The sequence below is a fragment of the Echinops telfairi genome, unplaced genomic scaffold, assembly GCF_000313985.2.
Source record: "Echinops telfairi isolate 266 unplaced genomic scaffold, ASM31398v2 ScPeMD7_7469;HRSCAF=8507_0, whole genome shotgun sequence".
In the NCBI taxonomy this organism is placed as follows: domain Eukaryota; kingdom Metazoa; phylum Chordata; class Mammalia; order Afrosoricida; family Tenrecidae; genus Echinops; species Echinops telfairi.
In genome coordinates this window covers 14188091-14196244 of record NW_022111372.1, presented here as the reverse complement: position 1 = coordinate 14196244, position 8154 = coordinate 14188091, and the positions used below count along the sequence as shown (strand labels likewise).

General features: G+C 41.5%; 1 pseudogene; it reads left to right on the top strand.

Annotated features, from left to right (window-relative positions):
* Positions 1-7826: 7826 nt before the first annotated feature.
* LOC115873660 lies at positions 7827-7944 on the top strand (annotated as a pseudogene).
* The last annotated feature ends 210 nt before the right edge of the window (positions 7945-8154 follow it).

The following is an 8154-nucleotide window of genomic DNA, read 5'->3' as shown; positions in this document are numbered from 1 at the left end:
GCTTTACACAATTGATGTGTGTATGGATTGGGATAACAGTTGTATGAGCCCCTAATAAAATGTTAAAAAAAAAATACATAATTTTGAGATTCAAAATTAAGAAAAGGAACATAGTCTCAGAATGATTGCATTTTGGTCTTTTGTTTAGGAGCTTGTAGGGTGTCCTGGGGTCAGGGCTGTGCAGCACTGTCTCCCAGGAAAGGAGTATTAAATTGGCTGAGTGGGTTTGGAGTTCACTGAATTCTCTCAACTGCACCCTGGCAGCTCACTCATGCATGGCTCCATAGGCTGTGCTCCAGCAATCTGTGATCTGCCACAAATGGCGGAGGGGACTTCTGTCAAGATGGTGACGGAGTAACACATACCATAGGGACTCTGCAGAAATCAGCACAGGAGAGCAACTGGGAGAGAAATTCTATGCTGCCAGGTCACAGTAGGAGCATCATAAAGATAACTAGACACAGATACACTGGGTTTTGAGGAGCTGTGGTCTTCTGGCTTATTGCTGTGGAGGCTGGCTAACCTTAGCCCCACCATAGTCTCGGCCAGAGCTGAGCTCCTTTGGCCAGCCCAAGAGCTTTACTTCAACACAGCCACAGCTTGTTGCCACCTCTGAGCAGGGTTTAAATCCCCCTAGCCTCACATTCAGGTGATCAGAACTCAGCTATACCTCTACTTTTATTTCTCTCTCTTCTTTCCTTGTCCCCACTCTCTCAGCCAGCTCAGTTTTTTTCTCTCTCTCTTTCCTGTCACGTGCTACTGTTGGCCTCCAGGCCACTCCCCTACACCAAGGCCCTCCACCCAGCTGAGGGAGTTCCTGCCCTCTATGGCATAAGACATGGCTGGGGAAATCCCATTCACTTTCTGCCACAAGGGAATTTACACCTAACCTCCAAGGTTCTTTCAGGGGCTGCAGAAACTCCTGCCTGTCCTTTAGGGAGCTCCACTTGCCTGGGGAAAGCATTTACCACCTTCTACAGTGCTCTATGTGGCTAGGGGGAACCCTGCCTCTCCTCTGCCGCCCCACTTGGCTGAGGGAGCTTCCTCCTCCCTGTTGTTGTGCCTCACACAGCCTAAGACAGCTCTGCCAATACTCTCCAGTGTACCATGCTGCTGCGGGAACCTCTGCCCAGCCTTTGTGGCAATCTATCCAAGTAGGGCAAATCCATCCACCATCTGTGGTGCTCTACACCAAAGCGGGCACACCACCTACCCTCTGCAGCACTCCCATTGCAGCAGGCACCACCACATGCCCTCTGAGGTGCCCCAAGCCACCACAGCTTCATGTGAGAAATCATCTTGTGCAGTGCCATCCTCACAGATCATCACTACCCAACCAGCATCCCGACAGGTCCATCCAACTTGCCCTCCAAATAACAGAATACTGGTTAGCTAGGGAAAGAGTGAAACCACAGGAGGATAAAGTGGTAGGCTGGCTCCACAGTGCAATTAGTGGCAGGCAGTTCGAAGAAACATTCCTAAGAGTCCCCCATAGAGAGAGACCAGTACTCTTTGAATCTCTGGAAAATGGCATCAGGCTCCTCTGAAACAACACAACGCAAAAAGCAATCAGCTCCTACAACCTTAGTGAAAATAGGAGAAACAATAGGGAATGTCAGAAGAAGTTCTGAATCTAACGAGACATACATAGAGGAAGCATTGGTCTACCATAGAAAGAAATCTTCAAAATGCTGCTTGGAGTCTTACAGCTATGAGGGAAACAATAAAGAAAAAGGATGAAATGATAGAAGATATGAAGGCAACACACTAAAGGGAAATAAAAGCTCTAAGGGATGAGATAACAAAAGCCATACCAAATTCACAGACCTCAACAACAGACTTAAGGAGGTAGAGAATCACATCAGTGTCCTTGAGGATAACCAGGCAGCTTTCAACAAACAGGAAAGGCAGTCAAATAAGATAATCAGAGAAGCTGAAGAAAACCCGAGAGCCATGTCTGATACTATGAATAGGAACAATTTGAGAAGACTTGGACTACCTAAACAAGACTCACGAAGAAGTCCATGGCAAATAGAGTAAGGGAATTCTTAGAGAAAAATTTTCCCAGCTTAATGAATGAAAGCCAAGCAACTATTCAGGAGGCCTAGAGAACACCAGCTACACTGAATCCCAAGAAAAAGTCACCAAGGCATTTCATAGTTAAACTATCCAACTTTGAGGAAAAGGAGAAAATCATGAGTGTAGCCAGGGAAAAATAAGCAGTCACATATAAAAGTATCCAACAAGAACATGTTCAGAGTTATCAGCAGATATTTTGAGAAGAGGATAGAGTGGTGTAACATATTCCAAAAATTGAAGGAAAATAATGTAAACCCAAGAATACTCTACCCAGCCAAATTATCTATTAAGATGGATGGAAAAGTAAGAGTCCTCCCAGACAAGGAAAAACTCAAAAAAAAAGTTTAAAGCCCAGCCCTACAAAAGATCCTTGCTGACCCAGTATGAGTAGGAGAACAGCACTCACCAAGCAGAAATAAGAGACTGCCACATAGAACAACCACACCCAGAGGGCAACAAAAAGAAAACAGACCCCAAGACAGCATTGGCTCAAGGGTGGAAAGAAGTCAAGAATGAAACACACACACACACACACACACACACACACACAACACAAGCTAAGAAAGGGAAGTAGGAAAACACCCAGCACAAAAGATACAAGATGACATGACAGAGTCCACAGATGGATATCTGAATATCATTGGACTGAACTCAGGCCTTACAAGTCAGAGGCAAGCAGACTGGCTTAAGAAACACAACTCGTTGATCTGCTGCCTACAGGAGACACATCTCAAGATTACAGGCAAAAATAGGCTGAGAAACAAAGGTCGAAGAAAAATATACCAAACAAATGGCAATTCAAGAAAATCAGGGGTTGCAAACCTAATCTCAGACAAAATTAATCTCAAGGTATTCCATGTTCATGGATCAGAAGACAGAATATAGTAAAGATGTCAGTTCTGTCCAAGGCACTATAAAAGTTTAATGCTATCCCAATACAAATACCATCATCTTTCTTCAAAGATTGGAAAAATTGACTACCAACTTCATATGGAAAGGGAAGAAGCCCAGAATTAGCAGAGAACTCCTCAAGAAGGACAGAGTGGGCAGGCTTGTTTTACTTGCACCTATTATTCAGATCCAGTGGTCAGAGCAGTGTGGTATTGATATAATGACAGATATTCAGACCAACAGAAAAGAACTGAAAACCCAGAAATAAAATCATCAGCATACTGATCTTGGATAAGGCCCTCCAAATATCAAATGGGCAGTGAATACCCTCTTTAACAAGTGGTGCTGGAAATAATGGATATCTACATGCAGGGAAAATGAAGCAAGACCTTCACCCTACTCCATGCAAAGGAATAAACTCAAGGTGGATCACAGACATTGTAGTACTACGCATCCCTAAAAAGCAGTAATGAACGCATGAAGCACATCACTGCATGGGACAAACTGGAGGAAATTATGCTAAGTGAAGTAAGTCAAGCACAAAAAAGGTAAGTATAACATGAGTCTGCTAAGGTAAGCTTAAAAATGCAAAAGGGGTATAGGGCCAAAGCTGCTGTAGACGTACATCTCTGGGTTGAGGTCCAGGTACTATGGTAGGGGCCAGACCCAATCCAGGGATACATATGACAGCCAACTGAAAAGGAGCGGTAAAGAAAGAAAGAAAGAAAGAAAGAAAAAAAAGACATGGGTAGCAGGGGAACAGGACACTATCCCACGCAAGGGGAGGATGTTGTTTATATCTCCACAGGAGCGGGAGAGAGGGACCAGACTTCAACCTGGTGTGCCAAGACATGAATGCAACATACAGGCAAGCAGCTGGGTACCAATAGAGAGGTCTGCCGGACCAGCCCCAATCCCAACTATGTGGACACCCTACCCCCTTCCCCCAGAGGAATTCGCTTCAGAGGACAGCACTGAAGCTACAGCTCAGGGAGAGGAGCACATCTGATCAGAGCACAGAGGAGCATATGAAGTGGGAGGGAGAGAGAGTGGAACACATCCTGGCCTACCAAGTCTTGACGATGATGTTCCTGATCAGAGAAGCCAATGCACAGAGAGGACCATAGGGCTGGCCTCACCACAAGACATGATCTCCCTCACTGACCCATAGCACTGTGAAGGACAACAGTGGAGGCACAGTGCAGGAATTGTGCCCCATCTGACCCCACCATACCGGGGTGAAATGCTAAGGGCATGCAACAGAGCAGCAAGGGGAGCAGAGCAATGAAGTCCCCAGGGAGCACCAAAAATATATTTTTGGGCCAGGAAGTGGCACCCCATCAGACTGGACTGGAAACACACTCCTAAAGGTCAACAAACAGACCTGGAACTATTTATAGGCTTTCATTTGTTGTTGTTGTTGGGTTCTTCCTGTTGTTTTGTGTTTTTGTTTTCTTTTGTTTGGTTTTTCTCTGTCTTGTTTTTGTGCTTATTATTGTCTAGGCATGTCTATGTATTTAAGATATGCATGATAAACAATATGGAGGAGAAAACAAACAATGGGACCAAAGGTTCTGGGGGACATGGGAGAGGGGGAAGTGGGGGAAAGGATGTGGGTGTTAACAAACCTAGGGACAAAGGAACAACAATGATCTAAAATCGATGGTGAAGAGGGTGTAGGATGCCTGGTAGGGCTTGATCAGGGCAATGTAACCAAGAGGAATTACTGAAACCCGAATGAAGGCTGAACAAGATAGTGGGACAAGAGGAAAGAAAAAGAAATAGAGGAATAAACTTGGAGGCAAATGGGCATTTATAGAAGTCCAAATACAGGCATGTACACATATAAATATATTTTTACATAATGATAGGGAAATCGATCTATGTACATCTATTTATATGTTAAGAACTAAGATAGCAGATATAAATTGGGTCTGTACTCAATACTCCCTCAATGCAAAAACACTTTGTTCTAATAAGCTGGCACTCCATGATGCTCAGCTTCCTAACAAAATGGATACATAAGAGAATGTGGTGAAGAAAGCTGATGGTGCCCAGCTATCAAAATATATAGCATCTGGGGTCTTAAAGGCTTGAAGATAAACAAGCGGCCAGCTAGCTGAGAAGCAACAAAGCCCACATGGAAGAAGCACACCAGCCTGTGTTATTATGAGGTGTCAATGGGATCAGATAACAAGTATCACAGTTCCAGAACAACAAAAAAATCATACCAATGTGTATGAGGGGCAGTACAGACTGGAGACCCAAAGCCCATCTGCAGATGTTGGTTATTTCCTTACAGAAGGGTCACAAGGAACAGCGGAGCCAATCAGGGAGCAGTATAGCACAGATGAAGCATACAACTTTTCTCTAGTTCTTTAATGCTTCCTTCCCACCCCACACCCACTCTCATGACCCCAATTCTACCTTACAAATCCGGCTGGACCAGAGAATGCCCACGGGTACAGAGAAGAGCTGGAAATATAGGGAATCAAGGACAGATAAACCCCTCAGAATCCATAATGAGAGTAAGGGTAAGGTGGGAGGAGAAAGGGGGAATGGATCACAATGATCAACTTATAACCCCCTCCCAGGGGGATCAACAACAGAAAAGTGGGTGAAGAGAGACATTGGTGTCAGTGTAAGACATGAAATAATAATAATAATTTATAAATTAACAAGGGTTCTTGAGGGAGGGAGGGAAAAGAAATGAGGAGCTGATACCAAGGGCTCAAGTAGAAAGAAATGTTTTGAGAATGATGATGGCAACAAATATACAAATGTGCTCAACACAATGGATGTATGTATGGATTGTGGTAAGAGTTGTACGAGCCCCCAATAAAATGTTTTTTAAAAAAGAATATTAATATTCTATTAATATTAATTTCATAAAATCAAATATTATATTCAATGCTATTTCCTTTTGGTTAGGATATTTTAAGTAAAATCTTTGATCAAAATCTTCAGTGTTGGCAGCTAGGCTTCATTCAATTCTTCTGGTCTCATGGCAAAGGACACAGTTCTCTCTGGAGACCATGAGCCACATGGCAAAGGACACAGTTCTCTCTGGAGACCATGAGCCACAGGTTTAATAGCCTTCTATTCCTGATTCTCCTCCTCTGTTTTGACAGGCACATGAGGGCCAACGGAATCTTTCAAAAGAAATACTTTTAGGACAATTGAAAATTCACAGGCAAAAGAATGACATTGGACTTCTAATGCATATTATATAGAATTAATTAAAAATAGATCAACTATGTATATAAATTGTTTTCCTTTTGACTCATTTAAAATTTGTTCTAGTTTCATTGTTTTCTGCTTTCTTTTTTACTGATACTTTGTTTTATTGTTGTAGGATTAGTGTGTGTGTGTGTGTGTGTGTGTGTGTGTGTGTGTGTGTGTGTGTGTTTGGGGTGATAAGTTTTTCATTATATGATATCCAGAATAGGTAAATTTATACAGATAGTAACTGGATTAATAGTTTCTTAGGATTATGATAGAGAAGGTTGAGGGAAAATAGGTAGCTAGGAATAGTGAGTACAAAAATGAAAAATGTTCTAAAATTGATTTTGGTGATAATTGTACAGCTCGAATTGGATTAGAACACTCTTAGATGAAGACATAAGAATCAATCTTCCTGACCCTGGATTAGAAAATGCCTTTTTAATGTTTTAGGCTGCATTCTCTGGAGAAATCAAACCAGTTAAGCTTATATATGTACATAGATGGAGACATTTCTTAATGGAACACATCACCGTAAAAACAAGCTTGTTCAAATCCAGTCAGTTTCTAAGTCCATTGTTCAGATGTCAGGCTTCTGGGGCTGATAATTTAAAGGGAGACCATTGTTTGGTGGCTTCAAAGGAGGATGAATCCAAGTTTAACAGATCAGATCCCAGGCCATTGACAATTCCCAAAATCAGCAAGCAATATGGCAGGTTATTTGCTCAAGTCCAGAGAACCAGAGGTCAAATAGCCAGATGCAGGATATAAATCCAGCACACACAAGCAAGCTTTTCTACAATGTCTACTTTTAGAAGATAAAGGCCAAAACACTGAAAAAAATTTCTTTCAATTGCATCAAGGCTGTGACCTGAGTAAGCAGGGTGCCTTTCACCCTGATCATCTAACAAATGATTGCTTGGTCACAGCAGATTCCATCATGGAGTTGATTACATTGTGTTATGTCACACCATGGAGATTAGTAGGACTTACCTGCCAAAGCACTGAGATTACTAACTCAGTCAAATTAACACAAAACATAACTATCACAATTAGATCTGGCACTAACTGCACAACAAAAATTATATCAATTGGATTTAATTAAATTAAAAGTTTTTGCTCCAAAGGACATGATTTAAAAGTGAAAAGACAACATTAGAATGAGGAAACAAATTTCACATTATATGCACATATTTTGATAGAGGACTTTAATCTAAAATACATATTTTATAATTCAAGAATAAAATGACATATTACTTAATTAAAATTACACAAATGATTCGAAGAGCTGTTTCTCAAACAAAAAAGATATTCTCAGGACTGTCAAGTACATGACATGACACTCAGCATCTTTAGCCATCAGAGAAATGCGAATCACAACTGCAAGAAGATACTCCTTCATGCTTACTACTTAGTAGGATGGTTCTATTAAAGAGATTACAGAAACTACTGGTTAGGAAGTTAAGAAATTGGAATCATTATATACTGCTACTGGGAATGTAAAATGGTATAACTCTTTTGAAAACTTAAAATATTAAACCTGGAATTATAGCAATTCTACCTTCAATTACACACTAAGAGGAGTTTAAAAACCCCAACAATGTACATCAAATAATTGTACAAGAATGTTTATAGTGCTGTCTGAAAGGAGAGAAGGCTAGCACGCCCTTTGAGAAGGATGGAAAAGGCCTTACAGCATGCATATGGTTAAGGCATTGCTACCTACTTTGTGGTGTCTAACCATGGTTTTCAAATTATCTTTTACCTCTACCAACTTTATGTGATTTAAAAAAACATCATTTTATTGGGGGCTCATACATCTCTTATCACAATCCATACATACATCCATTGTGTTAAGCACATTTGTACATTTGTTGCCATCATCATTCTTAAGACATTTTCTTTCTACTTAAGCCCTTGGTATCAGCTCCTCATTTTTCCCCCTCCTGCCCCGCTGCTCCC